Raw genomic sequence first — 21,733 nt, 5'->3', positions numbered from 1 at the left:
CTTTCCTCCATGTCTCCTACTGTGGTGCTCCTAGTAGGGCTGGGCATTTTTTTCGCCAGGCATTGTTCTAGCATTAGCAGCAAGGTGAAAGCCACTTCTTCTCATTTCCTATTTGTTTCCTTGGTTACTGATCTCCAGCTACTCACCTGCGCTCTTCTGGTTTGTGCATGAGCAGTGTCTTACACACAGGCATACAGCAACAGAATGCCAGCAGGCCAGGCTTTGCTTTCAATCTGCTCGAAGGGCAACTTGCAGTTGATGCAAAACAAAAGCCAGAGAAGGATCCAGAGCTTCAGGTGCTATATAATTTGCTCAATGATTAGCAAGAAACAAAGTCAGGGTAAAGAAGTATTTGTCATTTCTGTTTTAGACCATGTCAAAAAGGAAAGTAGTGCCCATTCCAAAACAGAGACAGCAAAAAGACTGGGAAGGAATGGGCCTGTCCACATTGTTTTCTCCCTCGATGCTGGAGGATAATGCGGAGGAGCGCTCTTGTCCCTCTTGAATTCTTCTTGGTAAAGGAGGTTGCCTCCATTGAAACCTTATGTTTCATATCCACCAGCTTTTTACAGATTAAAACTGGAACAATTGTGACCAAGCAGTATCTGAGGTTGGGTAAGACAAGGAAAATTATCAATGAGGAAATTAGGAGGGGCTGCAGCAGTTTGCTTTTGCTTGAGCCTACTGGGAAGAACAATAAGATCCTTCCCCTTCCTCTCTTCTCCCCCGCCTCACTGAGTTAGTTGAGTTAATTCTTTTTAAACTTTTGCATAAATAACGTTTTATCTGTATCTTGATTTTTAAATGCCATAGGAAATGTGGGGCGTAAATCAAATAAGCAGGATATTAGTTCATACCACCCTTCTTTAAAGCTTACTGCTCAACCTAAGGGCACCCAGAGGGCTGGGCTGATGTTCATGGAGATAGTCAGTCAGTCAACCTTTATTGGGCATAGAAAACAACATGCGTTTACAATAAATTACAATAAAATTTAAAATAAAATTTACAGAAACTTCAGGGTCATTGTTCGAATTTGAGCCATAGTCTTGTTGCCTCCACTAGAAAATTGGCCATTAGCCTGGTTATATATGGGTTTCAATCTTCTAATAGAAATTCCACTGTTAACCCAATTAAAGAGATATTCATTTCCACTAACCTTCTTAACAATTTTTCCCTTGGAGTTATATACATTGGACAAAGCAATACAATGTGATGGAGAACGTCTGGAGCTTGATCACAGTGACATACATGATTCAAAAATGGGGTCTTCTGATATCTACTCCTTGTCAGCTTCATTTCAGGCAGCCCATTTCCCTTAGTTTATGCTGTATTTTCAGGCTAAAGTTTAACCTCTGTCAGCACTGAAGTGGAATGAAGAACAGCAAGAATTCAAAAGTGCTGTTGCTTGAATTTTAAAATGAAACGCTTTGATGAAACCTTTGCAATACACCTGACTTTCTTCTGTCTAATGAGAAAGAAATGTACAGTCCCTATCATGATAGTTTTATTTACTCAGTGAAGCCTTTGTCATGTTTAACCTGTACTTTTGTAATTAGTTAGCTCAATATCCTGCTTTTCACCCAATAACAGGGCTCAAGGTAGCTAACAACAGATTTAAAAGAATGCAAATTAAAAACAAAGTATAAATATAAGATGATTAAACAATTCATAAAGTTAAAGCATTAAACATTTCAAAATCTTAACATTCGTTAAAAGACTATCTGTCCTTGCCGTGCGCCTTCAAGTTATTTCTAACCTATGGCGAGCCTAAGGCAAACCTATCACAGTGTTTTCTGGGGCTGAGAGTGTGTGGTTCACCAAGGGTCACCCAGCAGGTTTCCATGACCTAGCCGAGAATTGCATCCTGGGCTCCAATGCTCAAACCATCACATTGGCTACCAAAAAAAAAAAAAAAGACTATACATAAACCTTCAAAACTGTTGGATCCCCTCCCATTATAAAACCTGTGGGAAGAAATTCAGCAATATCACTAAGGGGCTGTTCAGACAGCCCCAAAGGGGTGGCATGGAGCTGCCCCTATTTCAGCCAGATTGGGGTGGTGGTAACCACATGCCACAGCCCCGATCTGACCTTTCCCGGGCGTGAAAAGAAGTTGCAAAAAGTGGCTCCTTTTTGTGCCTTGGAAAGGGCATTATAGCTGCATTGCCACAGCTTGATGGTGCTCCTTTGGCACTGCGTCGTATGGATGCAGCGCCAGAGGAGTGCCATGAAGCTGCGCACCATGTGGAGTGGTGCGCTGCATTGTGGTGCCCTGGGGGGTGGAGTCGAGGCATGCGTCATGTGGATGCGACACCCCAACTTTACCCCAAGGCTGGCCTTAATAACCGGTCTGAACAGGGTCTAATTCTACTAAGATTAAAAATTAGTTAGCTGACATCTATGCTGTTATTCATTTCATATCTGCATAAGAAGTGGACTGTAGCCTGCAAAAGAGCCATGTGTTACCACTTAGGGTCCCAGGAGGAAAGCCACAAATTGTATTCAATGGAGAAATTAATTTAGATCAATAGGAAACAGCGAGAAGGCCAGACTTTTAGCCTATGCATATAGGTTCCGAACCCTAAGAACGCCAGGCAGGTCCCTGGTGAAGTTAAACTTCCTTCTATCCTTTCGTAAACAGGTGAAGAACTTTGTTTTTATTTAAGCAGGCCTTTAAGGGTTGACTGTTCAGCAGGGAAAGCTCCCTTTTTTGTGCTGTGTTGTTGATATCTGTTCTTATTATTATTATTATTGGTTACGCTTAGAACTTTTAATGTTATCAGTAGTTTAATTATATTTTCCACTTGTGTAGAATGAAAATTATAGATGTACAGTAATTCTTTTCACCATTGTAAACTGCCTTGAGTCCCAGAGTGGGGAAAAGGTGAGATATAAATCATAATCATAAGACACAGTGGTTGTGTTACACACACTTTTACTGAATTGGAATATTGTGCAGCTGACTTCATCTTTGATTATCATCCCATTGTCCAAAAAGGAGATGCCTAATAGTTGTTCTTAGAATCCTAGTCAATCAAATATTACATTTGAGGCACTGATAAATAATTAGACACAATCTAACAGTACACAGCCATGGAAAGCTACTCATTGATCTTAGGCAAATCACACTTTATAAGCCTCAGAGGAAGGCAACAGTAAACTCCCTCTGAATAATAATAATAATAATAATAATAATAATAATAATAATCCTGCAACTACCTGTGCCACTCATGTCCTTGTAACCAGTGAAAAACCCAGGCTTTTCCGCATGGAGTTTAAATTAGAGGATTTGCATCGTTGGAAATGCCAAGGCAACAGCTGCCAACACTATTACAGTGAAAGCAGACACTGGCAAGAACTGTGCAGAAGCACATTTTTGGCACATGCTAATGACAGCTTCCCACCAGAAACTAGATTAAGTGGGTTTCGGTATATGTGCGTGACACAAGGACATAATTTAAGACAGCACTACCGAATGTTGACTAAAAGGTTGGTTGAAATCAGTGGTGTTGAAGCTCCATTGGCAAGATCTTAATAGCAAGCTTAAAGGTTCAGGGAAGAAAAATTGAAATGATTGAGGGAGAAGAGCAACTATGATTACAATGGTTACAATGTTTGGGGCTTATTATCTTAGCAAAAAGGCAAGTGGCTGGAATGAATACATGATATAACATTGAAAGAGACATTTGGGATTACCATTTAGAAGGAGGTTAGGTAAATACATGGAAGAGAAAGGGAACAGGGACTACTATCGCTGGACTATGTCTCCAGGATACTGGAGTTCGAATCCCTGCTTAACCATGGAAATCCACTGGATGAGCTCTCGTCTTGGCTTCTGATGAAAGCAATGGAAAACTTCCTCTGTTCAAATCCTGTCAAGAATACCCCAAGATAGATTCATCTTAGGGTTGTTCTAGGTCAGAAATGACTTGAAAGCAAGTAACAAAAACAGCTACAGCATCAGGATTGCAGTCCAAGTTTTCTTCATTTTTAAAAAAATAAACAGCTTGAGATATGGCCATTCAATATTTATTTAAAAACCTCCAAAGATGGAGAGTCTGCTACCCTGTGAGCCAGTCTATGCTATCCTCAAACAGTTTTTACAGTCAAGACGTTCTTCCCAGTATTTAAGTGGAATCTTTTTCTTACAGTCAAGAAGTTCTTCCTAGTGTTTAGATGGAATCTTTTTCCTCTTGTAATTTCAACCTATTGTTTCATGTTCTAGTCTCTGGTGCAGCAGAAAACAAGCTTGCACCATCTTCCATATTACACCCCTTTGGATATTTAAAGATGTCTATTACATCACCAGGGCCTAAATGCCCTTAAGGCACCAGATCCTGTCTGATCTTAGACGCTAAGTTGGTGTAGGCTATATTTCAGAGGAAGAAAACTGGCAAGACCACATCTGAGCATTCCTTGCCTAAGAAAACCCTATGAGATTCATGGGGTTGCCATAAGTTTACAAGTGACTTGAAGGCACATACACACAACCACACATCACCTCAACTCTCAGTCTTCTCTTCTCCAAGGAAAACATACCAGCTTCCTGAGCCATTCCTCATAGGACTTGGTTTCCAGACTTTTGACCATCTTTGTTGTCCCCTTCTGGACTCATTCTCTCCCAACTAAGAGAAAAGAAGATTTTATGAAAGAGGCCTTTGATCGGATCCACTTGAGCCTTTATGTCCTGATGACGATGACAAAACACAGAGAGCCACATAGGTGTAAGAACTGTCACAAGTCTTACAGTGTGCAATGACCTTTGGTCAAAAACAATAAAATTTGAATTTGAAATTTGAATTCTTACAGTGCCAGTTTTTTAAAAAACTGTAGTTTCTTGCCCTTGGCTAGAATTTTGTACAACTTGGAATCCTACAAGACACTGCGCTGTCTACTTTTGAGCTATTCTTGAAATAAAAGTGCTCAGTGTTTGCAACATTTAAGATTTATGAATCCCTGTCTAATGTGGCTTGCATAATTGATTGTTCATGAGCAATTTGTCTGAAACAAGTCAGCAAACCTTCTTGCAAATATCTCTCAGTGAATAAGTGGAAGTAAACCGCAAAGTGCCCTTGAGTTAAAAGGGACAAAACCCACTGAAAACATTGTTGTTGCTAGCTGCCCTTGAGTCAACCTCGACTCATGGTGACCCTGTGGATGAGACATCTCCAAGATGTCCTCTGCTCAGATCTTGCAGGATCAGAGCCGTGGATTCCCTGATTGAGTCTAGCCTTCTTGTGGTCTTTCTCTCTTTTTGAAGCCTTCCACTTTTTCCAGCAGCATTGCCTTTTTTAAATAAACCGTAACACAAGAAGCTCCTTCTAATGGTGTGTCCAAAGTACAACAACCTCAATTTAGTCATTCTGGCTTCCAGGGAGAGTTCAGGCTTGATCTGTTCAAGGATACATTTGCTTGCATTTTTTGCCCATCCACGGTATCCTCAGCACTCTTTGCCAGCACCACATTACTTTTCTTCCTTTCTTTCATGTCCAGCTCTCACATCCGTACATGGTGAAGAAGAATACAATGGTTTGGACAATCCTAACTTTAGCAGTCAGTATTATGCCTTTGCACTTTAGGATCCTGTCTCGTTCTTTCATAGCTGCCCTATGACTAGTTCTAGATTCCAAATCCCATCAGCCTCAGACAACGTGTTCAAATGACAGGGATGAGGAGAGATGTAGTCCTGAGGGCTATAATTAAAGTGCCAGATTTGGACAAACCTGGTTTAGGATCACCATTTGTCCCTCTTCACAGGTTCAAGGTGCTACTTGGAGCATTGACATCACTGTTCCCTGTCCAGCTTTATTCAGGAAGAAGTGCTATGAAACTTAGATGAAACTATTCATGCCCATTGGGTACCAAAATACCATTTTTGCAAGTTGATGTAATTTATCCTGATATGCATCACCACCAAAGTCTCCTTTTTGTGAGACATGTGCCCTGAAATATTCTGCTTTATATCACAAAGAATTCATTGGTAGATACGACTGTCCCTTGGGACTTAAATCTTGTTGTGTGTAGACAGGTCTCTCAGGAGACCAGTCAGATGTAAAACACAATCCCTTCCTTTTTTTACAGACTGCTCACAGGCCCCTTCTGCTTGTAACTACTTTGCCTAAAAGCAATGCCCAAGTGATAGCAGATACAATGACCCATATTCCAAGTGACACTTGTGTATGCATAAAAATTACAGAAGCTTAGAATCATTTCTTTTTCAGATGACAGCTCCCAGAATCTCCAGTCAACATAACTATAGTTGTAATCCCCCAAAAGTCACTTTCCAAGCTGTAGAAAATGCTTAGTTTTCCTCCATTCAGTTTGCTTCATTTGGCTTTCCCTTTGCATTTGCAGTTTTGCTAGAACGCCTACTTCTATTCAGTCTCCTTCACCTAACTTCTGTGTGTGCATCTGCCAGCACCACATCCTGCACTACTGATAAAGTGGTTCCAGTGTCTCGGTCTTTTTATAGGCTTTCCTGGGATGTTCAGCCATCTTCTCTGAACTGAAATCAGGTCCCACTGCAACCATGGATTTGCCTCTTCTTAGCCAAACAGCAAACCAAAGTCTCCACACTGGGAAAACTCCGAACACTAATGTCAGTTTGTGCTCAGGGAAGAAGCCAGTAAGCAGATGAACTGGTGTGTGTGTGTGTGAAATCGAAAGAGACACACAAAGAGAGACAGACACACAGAGAGATTTTTTTCCAAGCTCTACTACGTCTGCTTCCTTTCAGTTCAAAAAGAGCACAGTAGATTATTCCCACCTTGACTGCAGAGAGAGTTAATCCAATACATATTTGGATCAGGCCTCATGTTCAAAACATTGGTGTGTGGATTGGGTTGCTGTCAGAGCTCATCTTCAATACCTGACATGACATCCTGTTCATTAAACAGGCATGAGTACAACTTATATCTTTGTAAGTTGTTTTTGAAGTTGTTTCCAAGGTTGTAACTTTGTGCAAAGACCAAAAACCCTCCTAAAACCCACTTTTTATCTGCTACAACCTCCCCTCTCCACTCCTGCAACATAGCCATTTACTGATTTGTGGGGTACTGGAGGAGTGGCAGAGAAGTGTCCAGCTTAGGGCTGCTAGGTCCAGTAATGGACAGGGCTCCTATACATTTAATGGTTGTGTAGAAGAGGGAACGTCAGCAGAGATTTCTTGTCAAGCAAGCACCCTCTTCTGAAATGTCCTTTTCTACAAAACTATTAATGGTACAGGAGTTGTATCTCTTGTATCACCTGGCAATCCTACTCCAGCTATGTTCCTTCAACTGGATACTGTACCCTCCGACAATTTAAAGGTAAAACTGAGACATGTGTAGCTGAGCAACGTCAGAGTGTGGCCAAGATGACAAAAGTTATCAGTGAGGAAAAACACATAAGCTAGGCGGGGATGCAGCAGTTTGCTTTTTCCTGGGCCTACTGGGAAGGGCAAGAGTCCAAAAGAAGAACTTGGAAAACTTGATTTCATTCCACTGTAATTCTCATGTATCATGCTTGATGACATTGCAAGGACATGAACAGGGGCTGCCCCTTGTGGCATTGCAAGGGACCACTCCTTGGTTTTAGGTTTCAACATGAAATCTCAGGGTCTGGGATGCTCCTGACTTAGTGCACACTCCTACTTCTGGATTTCACACCATCTGAAGCAGCTTGCTCCCACCCCTATTCCTTTTAGTATACCCATTCCAGCCCTCATTTGGATTTCCTTGATGCTGGATTTTTGTAACACAAAATCTTTGCCTGTGTGGCCAGACAGCCTTCCACTTTATTGCTAGTTCTACAACTGCCAGAGCTATTTGTTCTCTTCTTGCTCAACAGACTGATGCCATTTTAAAAAACAACAACCACATAATGTTCCCTGGTTATTGCTCCCCAGGCCCTGAAATATGCTACAAGAAAGGTATTGGGTCCTAAAACATGGGCTTCATTTGAAAGAAACCTTTTCCAGAAACTGTGACAAACAGTATCTTCCCCCCAAAGAACTTGTTAACAGGATGTACCATGTTTTCATGAGACGCCTTATTCTAAAGTACATTGAAGGATTTACCCAGGCCTGCAAGCAAAACGTGAATAACTGTAAATATTCTAGCAGCTTTACTTGTCTCTTTTGATGTGAATGTGGACCAAAAGCTTGTAATTCCCAGTTTCTTCCCAATGGTCTAAAAATACCCCCCTGGAGTTTCAGTGGTATGTTGCCGAACTGATAACAAATCACTGCAGCATTCCCTGTCTGTCAGGCATTTTGCTGAAGTCTAGTGCCCTACCACTCTGATTTAAGGACAAGAGAAGAATGCAGAAGAGTTGGTGAAAACCTCAGATACTGCAACCTCTCTAAGAAGAGAGATAGGAGGTTCTTCTATTCCTCATCTGTGCACACCAGAACACCTTCAGCTGCACCTGGAGGATTCTAAGTGTTGTCATCCAAAAAGGAAATTTCTTCAGAGATTAAATCAGGTTGATTTCATAGAATCATAGAGTTGGAAGAGACTACAAGGGCCATCCAGTCCAACCCCATTCTGCCAAGCAGGAATTCTCAATCAAAGCATCCCCGACAGATGGCCATCCAGCCTCTCTTTAAAGACGTCCAAGGAAGGAGATTCCACTACACTCCGAGGGAATTTGTTCCACTGTCAAACAGCCCTTACTGTCAGGAAGTTCCTCCTAATGTTGAGCTGGAATCTCTTTTCCTGGAGCTTGCATCCATTGCTCCGGGTCCAGTTCTCTGGAGCAGCAGAAAACAAGCTTGTTCCCTCCTCAGTATGACATCCCTTCAAATATTTAAACAGGGCTATTTGAATCAAATGTTAATCTAATCAAACTCACTAAAAGTACACTGGTCTTTGAAAATCAGAGGTGGCCTTCTCCAACCCAGAGTCAGATTACAAGTTACCCATGGAGCATCTCAGTATATTTGTTAAAATTCACCCATATTACATTTTGGTGGGGTACAGTTTTTGCAGGTCTAGTGTATGTCCTACTGATGGCCAGATCTGAATGTTTGTCCTGCTTACCTCTACTGAGGGTAGCACAGCAGGGGAATATGCAAAGGTGTAGTCCATAGTCCAGTCCAAGGGTCACACAATACCAGTCAGTCAGTCACAGCAAAGGGCAGATGCAAGAGCATAGTCACAAGGCAAGTCCAGATAATTTGAACCCAAGAGCAAGGAATACAGGAACAACAAGGCTATAAAACTGGTTGTTCACTGCAAAGAACCTCTGTAGCTGGAGGTCTTTTAAAAGGCCTCTGCTTCTCTCAGCTGAAACCTATTAGCTCTCCTCTTGGCTTCCAGCCTGGAAGAACACCTCAAGGACTCCTTGACCTGTCTTCTCTCCACAGGTCCTAGCACCTGCAGCCTAGAGTCCAGAGAGTCTGTGAAGTCAAAGGCTTTCATGGTTGGCTTCCATAGTTTTTTGTGGGGTTTTTGGACTATGTGGCCATGTTCTAGAAGATTTTATTCCTGACCCTTTGCCAGCATCTGTGGCTGGCATCTTCAGAGAATATCATATTCTCTGAAGATGCCAGCCACAGATGCTGGCAAAAGGTCAGGCATAAACTCTTCTAGAACATGGCCACATAGTAAAAAACACCACAAAAAACTAATCCAGAGAGTCTGTTTCTCCCTCTGCAGTTTCCTGAGCTTGCTCTGGGACTGCTAATCTAGGCAGCCCCAGATCTGTCTCAGCCTCCTCCATGTCTTCAGAGTCTGAGTCCTCTGACTGTGCCTCTAAGTTAGGTCCATGACACCACTTCCCCTCCTATCATCCTCCCCCCCCCCCCAGCCAACACGGGGCTTGGTTTAGCAGGATAACAGGGGTGAAAGGCATGGACCAAATCAGGAGCATGGACCATTGAGGTGTCTTCCCAAAAGCATTTCTCTGGCCTGTACCCTGCCCAGTCAATCAGGTACTGGAGCCGACCACGCTGTCTCTGGGAATCCAGGATCTGGGCCACTTCAAACTCCTTCTCCCCATCGACCAGGACCGGAGGCAGTGCAGATACAGAGCCAGCATCAGGATGGACATCTGCGGCAGGAACCAAGAGGGAATGGTGGAACACTGGATATATCCGCAGGGACTGAGGTATTTGCAACCAGAAAGCCACCAGGTTGATCTGGGCCATAATCCGTTAAGGACCAACAAAACAGGCATCCAAGGCTTTCACTGCTCACACCCCACTGCCAAAGGCAAGACTACTTTACTTATTGATCTTGGATAGCTAACAAGTACATGGAATGGTAGTGTGATAAGATTCATGGGCAACCTATCAATTCGCGATTGTGTGGTAATGTGATAAGAATAGTTGCTGTTTCGGGTGTTTAAATAGCCACAACTGCATTGGGAGGGAAGCATGTGCAATAATTTCCATAGATGTAAACAAAAATGGGGGGGGGGGGGGAACATGTGAGGTCATGGATTGATAATGCTACAATGCTGAACAGGAGTTGCCAGTTCAGACATTTCAGTACAGAGGTGAGGAACCTCAGGCCCTGCGAGAAAATCCAGACTTTGTGGGCCCTCAATCCATCCCTCTTGCTTTTTCCAATTGTCAAAGCAGCTTTTCTGTGATATTATCTTTCAGTGGTTTCCAAAGTTTTTTATGGGTTGAAATGCCACTCCTGAGGCTTAATTATTTGAGTCCCATCTATAGCAGATATTAAATCAATGGCCAAACAATAAGTCAAAATTTATGTAAATCCCATTGATTCAATGTGTCCACTCTAATTGAACCAGTAATTGGATTTAGGTCTCTGTTGCATGGCTTTTCTGGGAATTAAGAGAATTGAGTTTAACATAGGAAAGAGTAAAAGATCTTTACAAAGTGTGTGATTGTGGCAGTGGAAACAATTTAGATGGAAAACTGGCAAACTCCTTAGCCTGCCATTTATTGACTTGGATGTTGGCACTCTGGGAAATATCTATAATTTATTTTGCTGTGCAGAAAACATTTGCTGCCAACGTCACTCTTGAAAAAACAGCGTAGATAATGTAATTGAACCAGCAAATCATTTCCAGTATCGCCCAGCATTTAGAACAGGAGCAAAATAGGTGATGGGAGGGTATAGCAGAGACAGAAGGGGTCTGTTCTTTCTCATCCTGAAGGCCCTTGCTCAACGTTTCCTATATTCATTTGCTCCTATGGATGTAATGATCTGATTGGGTTGGATACCTGAAAGACACACAGGTACCTTTACTGTGAATTGCCAGTAAAATTGGACATTCATGAAAAGTTACAGACAACAGTGTTGAGCGCTGCAACTTTGCTAATGGAAAAACACGGAAAGTGATCTCTCTTCCTTTTTCAAAAGTTCAAGTTTCTGGCCTTCAAGGTATAAGAGAAATGGTTGAAAAAATATAATATAATAAGAATGATAGAGATAATGTATTGTATTTATTTATAAACCACCATTTCCCCAGCCTTGAGACTCAAGGCAGCTTGCAAAATTAAGAGGTACCGATCAAAAGACCACATCATTAAAATTACAATCAAACTATAAATGGAAATAAAGACAATTTTAAAACATAGCCATTAGAAAAGAACAACAGACAACAGAACACATGATTAAAATCTCTTTTATGATGCTGATTCGAAAGGATGCAATGGGGCCAGTCAAATCCAGAGTTTCCTCCCCATTTTTTCAGTGTATAATGGTCAGCATTCCAGGGGATAATTCTGTTGCTGATTCTACAATTAAAGGCTTTCAGAAAACAAGGGCCACTTGATAATCTGCATACAGTGCACCCTTCTTTTATGCGGGGGATCTGTTCCGGACCCCTCCTCATAAAAGAAATAGCGCATATGTTTGAGCCCCATTACAAATAATGGGGCTCGTGCTCGCGGCGGCACGGTTTCTTCATTGTTTCTTCTGGCACACGGCGCCGCTTCTTCCAGCACTGCTTTCAGCATATGCTGAAAGCAGCATATGATGTGGGTGCACTGTACTACAGTTAATCCCCTTCAACCCACACAGGATTAAATGGCCTATGGAGATTACCAAGTAGTCTGTGAGACTAGGGTTCAAATCTCCACTCAATGATGAGAACCCTCTGGATGACCTTGGGCAAGTAACACTCTCAGCTCATGGCAGGATCATGGCTGATAAAGGAAGCCACATGGCACAACTGGGGGATTGACAGCAACAGGATGCAGTGTGGCCACCAGTTTGGAGGGTTTTAAAGGGGGGGTCAGATAAATTCATGGTTAAACTCTGCGGTGGCTACTAGTCAGGATGGCTGAATTTCTCCTCCAACATCAGAGGTAATATGTCTCTGTTTATCAGTTGCTTGGAAATGCAAGACAGTAGATGCAATTTCATTCACATCCTGTTGGCAGGCTTACCATACCATAAATGGCGAAGCCATCATCTCTTAACCGACAAGGCTCTCCTAGTCTCTCTTTTAGATGACTATGGAGAGGCGATAGACGCAGCAAAGAATTCGTTCTATGCTGCGCGTATCGCGTCCGCGTAGTCGCGTCCAGCAGAGCTGTTCAGAGTAGTGAGGGAGCTCACGCAGCCTTCCCCCTCTCTGAACCCTATTTTGGAACCATCCAAGGCCTGCTGTGACCAACTTAACAACTTCTTCGTGGACAAAACCTCTCGGATAAGGGCTGATCTCGACGCCATTATTGGGTCAGAATCCGGAGTAGAGGCCTCCAGAGCTTCCGTGGACTCTATTGTACTGGATCAATTTGAGCCTGTAAGTACCGAGGACGTGGACAAGATCCTTAGAAGCGTTAGGAAGACAACCTGCTCACTCGATCCCTGTCCCTCATGGCTAGCGGCTCAGGGGGGAGTAGGTGTAACGTCTTTGTTGCACCAGATTATTAATACATCATTCAGGGATGGGCAGTTTCCAACCAGCTTGAAATTGGCCACAGTAAAACCGCTGATTAAAAAGCCCTCCCTTGACCCCCTGTTGCATAGTAATTATCGGCCTGTTTCGCTATTGCCATTTTTAGGGAAGGTGATCGAGAAAGCGGTTGCACTCCAGCTTCAATCGATCTTGGATGATACAGATTATCTAGACCCATTTCAAACTGGGTTCCGGGCGGGCTATGGAGTTGAGACTGCCATGGTCGCCCTGGTCGATGATCTCCGTCTGGGCATAGACAGGGGTAGCGTGTCCCTGTTGGTGCTCTTGGACATCTCAGCGGCTTTCGATACCATTGACCATGGTATCCTTCTGGAGCGCCTGAGAGAGTTAGGAATCGGGGGCACTGCGCTCCAGTGGTTCCGATCCTACCTCTCAGGAAGGTTCCAGATGGTGCAGCTGGGAGACGTGTGCTCTGATAAGAGGGCACTTACATCTGGTGTCCCTCAAGGAGCCATTCTGTCTCCCATGCTATTTAACATTTACATGAAACCGCTGGGAGAGATCATCCGGAGGCACGGGGCGCGGTGTTATCAGTATGCTGATGACACCCAAACAGTCTTCTCTGTGTCTCCGACTGATGCAGTGACCAGGGATGGCATCTCTCCTCTAGATGCCTGTCTGGAGTCAGTAATGGGCTGGATGAGGGAAAACAGACTCAGGCTGAATCCAGAGAAAACGGAAGTACTTGTGATAGGTTCCCCAGGTCCAGGTTTGGAGGTTTGTCCACCTGTCCTTGACGGGGTCACGCTTCCCCTGAAGGACTCTGTTCGCAGTCTGGGGGTGCTCTTGGACTCGTCGCTCCACCTCACATCTCAGGTGGATGCGACGGTCAGGAGTACCTGCTATCACCTTCGGTTGATACGCCAGCTGCGACTCTACCTGGGCCGGGGGGACCTTGAAACTGTAGTACATGCTCTGGTAACCTCTCGTTTGGATTTCTGCAACGCGCTCTACATGGGGCAACCCTTGTACCATACCCGGAAGCTTCAGTTGGTTCAGAACATGGCAGCAAGGCTGGTCACTGGATCTTCCAGGGCTAGCCACATAACACCGGTACTTGAAGATCTCCATTGGCTGCCTATTCGCTTCCGGGCGCAATACAAGGCGTTGGTTGTTACCTATAAAGCCCTAAATGGCTTGGGCCCAGGGTACTTAGAGGACCGCCTCTCTCCATATAATCCGCCCCGCACTCTCAGATCTGGGGATAAACATCTATTAAAAGTTCCAGATGTGAGACGAGCTGTCACCACGCAAAGGGCCTTCTCAATAGCGGCCCCTAAGCTCTGGAACTTGATTCCCGACGAGCTCCGCTCGACCCCCTCCCTAGCCCAATTTAAAAAAGGGCTGAAAACGTATTTGTTCAAACAGGCTTACCCTCAATAGCCCTATTATGTTCCCCTCCCTCATTGCTAGCTTGGATGCTTGTAAATGCGATTGTGTATTGTTGTTTTTAAGCTGATATTGTAACTGTTTTTATTGTATTTTATCTGTTATTGTATTTTATTTGTTATTGGGATGATATATCCCATTATTGTATGCCGCCTTGATCCCTGGAAAGGCGGGATAGAAATAAAACTTTTATTATTATTTTATTTATATGCAGCCAGTTTTCCACTCTTATGAAGTGAAGACTAAATTAGATAAGCCTTTGATCTGACCGCCCATGTCTCTTCTTCCATTCTCAGGTGCTGTTTATTTGACAGAAGAGACAGCACGAATGGACTCCATGGCACTAGACCATTTAAAAAACAGTTGGGGGGGGGGAACAAGAGGAGAAAGAGACTTGCCCAAAATGTGGCTTTTCTGTTTACAGTTATTCCATTACAAATTTCCCAGACTCGCATATTTTGGTACACGCCGTAGTCAGGAAAAGGAAAATGTTTCTTCAACAGCACCTAATTTTAAGGCTTGGCCTGAGGCAATTCCTTTGGGTCTTTCCCACCATATAATTATAGCATTACTTTAACTGTCAAGGTTCCATCCTATGAAATCCTGGGATTTGCAGTTTAGGGAAAGGTGTTTAGAATTCTCAGCCAGAGAACTGAGAACCCCCAGGCTTCCTTAGGATTTTCCCATGGCAGTTAGAGTGGATTCATAAATGCTATACATCTCTAGCATGTTACAGCTAAATGGGGCTGGACCAGCAGCATACCAAGGGTGGTGTGGTGGGAATAATCTGTCCCAGGAGCATGTAATAAGGGAGTGCATTGTAATGGGGTCTGCAGCAGCCCACCCAGATCTGGAACACAAGAATCATCAGCAGGGGAGCAACAGTGATAGTGGTCAGGGAGCAGTCTGGGCCTCTGCTAACTGGGCCACCAAGGAAACCCAGACAGACCTCTCAGCCATGGCCTTGTGGTCAACCTTAGAATCACAGAATCATAGAATTGTAGAGTTGGAAGAGACCATAAGGGCCATCCATTCCAACCCCCTGTCATGCAGGAAATCCAAATCAAAGCATCCCCGACAGATGGCCATCCAGCCTCTACTTAAAGACCTCCAAGGAAGGAGACTCCACCACTCTCCGAGGAAGGAGTGCGTTCCACTGTTTAACAGCCTTTACTGTCAGGAAGTTCCTCCTACTGTTGAAGTGGAATCTCTTTTCCTGGAGCCTGCATCCATTGGTCTGGGTCCTGTTCTCTGGAGCAGCAGAAAACAAGCTTGCTCCCTCCTCAATATGACATCCCTTCAAATATTTAAACAGGGATATCATATCACCTTTTAGCCTTCTGTTCTTCAGGCTAAACATCCCCAGCTCCCTGAGTTGTTCCTCATAGGGCATGATTTCCAGACCCTTCACCATTTTAGTCACCCTCCTTTGGACACGCTCCAGTTTCTCAATGTCCTTTTTGAACTGCGGTGCCCAGAACTGGGCACAATATTCCAGGTGGGGCCTGACCAGAGCAGAATACAGTGGCACTATTACTTCCCTTGATCTGGACACTATACCTTCTCATCATCACCACCACTGCTACTTCTGTGGAACCCCAAGGTGAGCTGCAATGTCAGTAACACCAGAAGCACTAGCAGCATGATTGTGTCATGCGGGTTGTTTGGGTTATGTGTCCGAGCCAATAGTCAATGGCATATACGTAGTGCACATACTGCCATGGATGTACTGCCATAGCATGTACATAGTTGTGGCTGCCAACTTGAATGGCGTTTAAAAAGGAGTGGCTCAATTCCTGGAAGTTAGGGATATCAACAGCTACAACTTAGGATGCAAGAGGGTAGGTGTACTTGCACTCTTTTCAGTGGGCTTCTCATAGGCAATGGGGTGGGCCACTTTGGACTGAAGATCTGGACTAGATAGGCTTTTGTCTGACCCAACACAGCTTTTCTTATACCTCTTAGCCAGCCCCAAACCTAACTGTTCCAAACTGTATCCCATTGTAGAATTTGACCTCAATCAGATTTTAAAAAAAGAGTGCATGCTCTTCTCTCTTCCATTGGCTCAGTTGTGCTCCGTTCCACTGGCAGACATGATGAATGTTTGCTTTTGCCAACCAGTTACAGAGCAAATCCTCTCCCTTCCTTATCAACCTCTACTGCTAGCTCTTTCCAGGCAGGTTAGTTCATGGGGAACACAGCCTCACAGGTTGTGGAGCTAATAGAAATTGGCCTTCAGGGCCAAACCAGTGCTCCCTTCTGACTCTCTGTAGCGGCCACCTGCACCGCTGACGTAAGCAGAATGCCGAGATAGAACCACGTAATGAGAAAAACACCAATGTGGAGATGATCTTTGCAACTTTTAATTAAGTGTAATGGTTTGGAAGTAGAAATCTCATAATTGAGTATGATTTGAAAAGAAAGGGCAGGGCAGGCACATTGCTACTGGTGAAACAAACTAAGCACAACAGCAGACCAGGCCTTTTGTGTGTCTGACTTTTCAACTCTTTTCATAGCACAGCAAGACCATTGAGGCCTTGCTGAGAGAAGGGGCTGGGAATCTATCCATTCTTGCCAATCTAAAGGAAAGGAGAGGAGTTATGGGTCATTTCGTAAGGAATTAAGGGTGACCCATGCTAATCTCACATTAGTTCTAGGTGAAGGTAGGGTGTAGCTCGATCGCAAGACTCCTGAATTTCTAGTTTTTAAAACAAAAGTTATTTTTTATTTTTAATATTTTATAACTGTTAAACATTGTTGAAAGGTAAGTCACTGCTCTTGGAGGCTCATGGGAGAGACAATTAACCTTTTTTTATTAATTGCCAGAAAAAGGGGGTTTGGTTGAAGACCACAAAGACAGTGTTGGGGTCCACTCTTTGATAAGCCCCTTTAGAATTAATTTTGTTCACTTTTTGTTTGTCCTGATTCTGAAGTTTGGAGGAACAACAGTAAGATATATAACTGCAATCCTGCAAATGCCATGCACAGAAATATATTTCAAAATGTATAGCTGAATTGGATGTTGAAAAGCAGTAGTGATGAACATGTGGTCCTCCAGACGTTGTGGTGTAAGTCTCCTACTCCTCCGGCCAACATGATTGACAGTAAGGGATTATGGAATTTTCAGTCCAAAACATCTGGCAGGTCCAAGTCACATTACATTCGCCCATCTCTTGTTATTTGTTTGTTCAAAGCATTGAATGCAGTCACACGAGGTGACAGAATTAAAAATGCTGTAGAAAACCCAGATAAATGGCGGATTCCTGAATGCTTCAACTACTTTGGACATAACAGCTTTTTAGTGAAGTTGGAGGTGGGTTTTGGTGGAAGGTGTCAATCTACATGTGACAGAGAACTAAACTTTATCTCTCTCATACCCGGTTCCTCTTGGTAAGCTGCTTTTTTGCACTCATCAGCTTCAACATGGTAACACCAGCTCCGCTGAGATGTGTATTAATAGTACGAACAAATCTTCATCCCAATGGCACCTTTCATCATAGCGCCTGTGAAATGACACCACCCTCTAGTGACTTGAAACTATAGCCTGGCAGCCCTAATCCATAAACATTCCCTCCCTTGCACATGGATCCCACATACGTTTTAGAAGCATGGGGTGCTCTTGTCCAGTTCTTGATAAGACAAATGACCCCATGTTGCTGATTGCTTTTCACAGTAGCACTTCATCAGGACAGCGCATGTTGTGATGAATAGGGCAATCAACAGTTTGAGTGCCAGAGGCTGCCATATCTTGGGAGATGACCCCAGTTCATGTGACCACTTTGCTGTTGGCAGCGTGTATGGTTTCTATTGCATCCAGATGGTACAGATTAATTAGGTTATATATGTGGAACATTTGAAATGCAAAACACTTGAAAGTCTGGATATGGACGTTCTGTTTATTTAAGAGGAACATTAGTCCAAAATCTATTGTTAGTCCCATTAGAGTGGAACCACTGAATTCATGCCACCTAACAAAAGTGTTGCTTTACCAAGTTCCCATTGTTTAGATGGATTGTTTACAACTGCATAGAAGCTATTGTTTCTGCTTAGATTCAGTTCAGTTTATTATGGCCATAGACCAGTTAGATTGGTTCTGTTGAGCAGCTAAAGTTTAACTAGCATGGGTACTGTGTTTATCTAAGCCAGTTGTTGTTGCTAACTGCCTTCACCTTGATCTCGACCCATGGTGACACTATGAATGAGATATCTCCAGGCCACCCTGTCCTTTACTGCTCTGCCTAGCTCCTACAAACTCATATTTGTGGTCCCTAAGTCCATCCATCTAGCATGTGGCCTTCCTCTCTTTCTACTTCTCTCCACCTTTCCTAACATTATTGTCTTTTCCAAAGATTCATGCCTTCTCATGATGTGTCCAAGATATAACAGTCCAAGTTTTGTCATCTTGGCTTCTAGGGAGATTTCCAGCCTGATCTGCTCTAGGACCCATTTGTTTTGGCTGTCCATGGAATCCTCAGCACTCTTCTCCAGCACCACATCTCAAACAAATTGATTTTCTCCCTATCTTCTTTCTTGACAATCCAACTATAACATCCATACATGGTAATAGGGAGCACAATGGTTTGTATGATTCTGATTTTTGTGCTGAGTTGTATGCCTTTTCATTTTAGGATCTTTTCTAGTTCTTTCATAGCCGTCTTCCCCATTCTTAATCTTCTTCTGTTTTCCTGGCTGCAGTCCCCGTTCCGATCAATGTTTGATCCCAGATATGAGAACTCTTTTACTATTTCTGTTTTCTCATTGCCTAGTTTGAATGTGTGGAAATTCTGTGGGGTCATTATTTTTGTTTTTATGTTCAACAGCCTGAGCCTGTTTGCTCTAACATTACTTCTTGCTCACAGCTGCAGTCCAAACTACCCAAGGATTAGCTACAGAGATGGAAATCTTCCAACCATATTTCTATCCTCCCCTGGGGAGAATTCCCAAATGCTTAATGTCTGCAGACCTTTCTCAATTTGGGGAAATCATTTAAGCACTGTGATTCCCAAACTTTGGTCTTTCATGTGTTTTGGACTTCAACTCCCAGAAACCCTAGCCACCTTGGCCAACAGTCAGGAATTCTAGGAGCTGAAGTCCAAAACATCTGGAGGACTAGTTTAGAAATTGTGGGGTCTGCCAAAGACCTTCAAAAGTGGGAGCAGGGAAGAGAGATTGCCTGCACCATTGCATGTTGGCTTCAGAGTCAAAGGGTCCTTTCACATTACACAACTATGATTCCACTTTCACTGCCATGGTTGCATCTTATGGACTCCTGGAGTTTGCAGTTTGGGCACTAAAGCTCTCTGACTGAGAATTCTAAATGCCCCTCCCTGAACTATAAATCCCAAGATTCTATAGGATGTTGCCATGGCAGTTAAAAGTGGAATCACAGTGCTACTCTGCTTTCCTTTTGGCGGCAGGTAAAAACATTTTTGTGTCTATAGGCGTTCCCAAACTGAGGAAGGGTGGGATTTTAAATGCTGTGCATAATTTATGTGTAATATTTTAAACTTAAAAAAACTAAATTGCTTTACAAATAGTGTAAATATTTGCACTCATTCCTCCACATTTGCTGGGGTTAAGGGCACAGGACCCCCATGAATGTGGAAAAACTGCAAATAACAAAAACACTATGTTTTTACCTGAGAGAACACCTCTCTAGGAATCTCTAGGTCCTCCAGTGCAACTCTCTGGTCAACATTTGCCATACATTGACCATAGAATTGCACTGGAGGAGCTACCAATGCCTGGTGGAGTGTTCTCTCTAGGAATCTCTAGGTCCTTCAGTGCGGCTTTTGGTTAAAGTTGACCACAGAGTTGCACTGGAAGACCTAGAGATTTCTAGGGAGAACATATTAATAAAATGTATGAGTATTCAAATCTGCAAAAGTCAAAACCACAAATGTGGAGGGATGAGTATACACTGTTTTTAATGCTTTTGCAGTTTTCAATTTGGGTGGTTTTAAAATTTGTTGCTAGCCACCTTGAATCCCTATATTGGGAGAAAGGCAGGATATAAATAAAATAATAAATAATCATGGTTGTGTAGTGTAAAAAAGCCCGAATAGTGGAGAGAACAACAGTTTTCTCATTGGATTGCGGTCAGCTTGCCATGTGACAGGATCACTGGTAGTCCAAGTCTCTCTCTTTGAGTATGTTACCTGTGGTAGCAGAAATAGGGAAGGAGCACATGTGTGAGCATACTCATGCTGTGCTGAGGACTGAATTCCATTTCAGAGAAGTTCTGGTGAACTGTATTCCACTAGTGGGTAGGGTCTAAACCAAAGGGGAGGACCGAAAATACCAGCCATGTTTTAGTGTCAACTTCTTATTAACAGTACTAAAGCCCCAAAGGAACCATTTTATCTTTCTAGAATGGGGAAAATGCCACACAAAACAGTAGGAAACCACTAAATGGTGGTGCCTTGGGAAATCCTAGGACAGTGCTGCTCAAAATGGTGGTCCCTTAGCAGATGCTACTCCACAAACGAATGGCTCTTGGTCCACAGAGTTTCCAGACAAGAAGCACTTGTAGCCAGTGGTCACAAATAAAAATGCTCAGTTTCCCACATCAGATAGCCTGATAGAGGACCAGATTAGGGCTGGGGGCTGCCTTTGACCAAAAGGGTCAAGTGCCCCCTGATAACTGATGTCAATTTGACTCCGACTTATGGGGATCCTATGAATGAGAGACCTCCAAGTCTTCCTGTTATCAACAGCCCTGCTCAGATCTTGCACGCTCAGGGCCATGGCTTCCTTGACTGGCTCTATCTACCTGTAGCCCCTGCCCTTTATTGTGGATACAAGGAGGGAAGAATTCAAAAGACCTTCTAGAGCTGCAGAAGCAGGACAAGGGTGCTGCAGGGTGCACAGACCAAATGCTATTCAGGTAGCAGGCAAAAGAGAATTAAAATTTTAACTAGAATATTTTCTGCAGCCCCCCACTCCTTGGTTAAAAAAAACCCAAGTTGTCTACTACTTGGTTAGGTCTTACACAGATGAATTTTAATAAGCTTCCCTTATAGCAGAACTCTAAGCGCAACTGTGCCTCCAAGTGGCCATAATGAGCAAAGCTGCAACACTTTCAGTCCACAGCTAATCTATCCTTAAAAATTATGTGCAGCATGAATCTCTAGTTCCATATACCTCTCTACACTCTCCCAAATGCCCTTTTAATCAGATCTTTTTTTAAAAGTAGCTACCAGAATATCTGTTTCCTAACTCAAAAGTCTTTCATGAATAACTGTGTTGTACAACTGGGAGTAAGCCAGAGGCAGTGATGGATTTGATGCAGTGTTAACAACTGGTTTTGCGGCTGTATCATCATAATGTGAGGCACTATATTGATTTATGAAACCACGTCAAGTAAGAAAATTATTTTTCTCCTGCAACGTATTTCTTCCATCACATGACATCATGCACTTAGCTTTATGCCCCATTGTGACAAAGGCTCCGGACAGACCGT

This window comes from Sceloporus occidentalis, unplaced genomic scaffold (assembly GCF_023333645.1).
Source record: "Sceloporus occidentalis isolate IW3139 unplaced genomic scaffold, rSceOcc1.0.p SCAF_9, whole genome shotgun sequence".
NCBI classification, from domain to species: domain Eukaryota; kingdom Metazoa; phylum Chordata; class Lepidosauria; order Squamata; family Phrynosomatidae; genus Sceloporus; species Sceloporus occidentalis.
The sequence above is the reverse complement of the archived record's forward strand: the minus strand, read 5'-3'. Positions refer to the sequence as shown.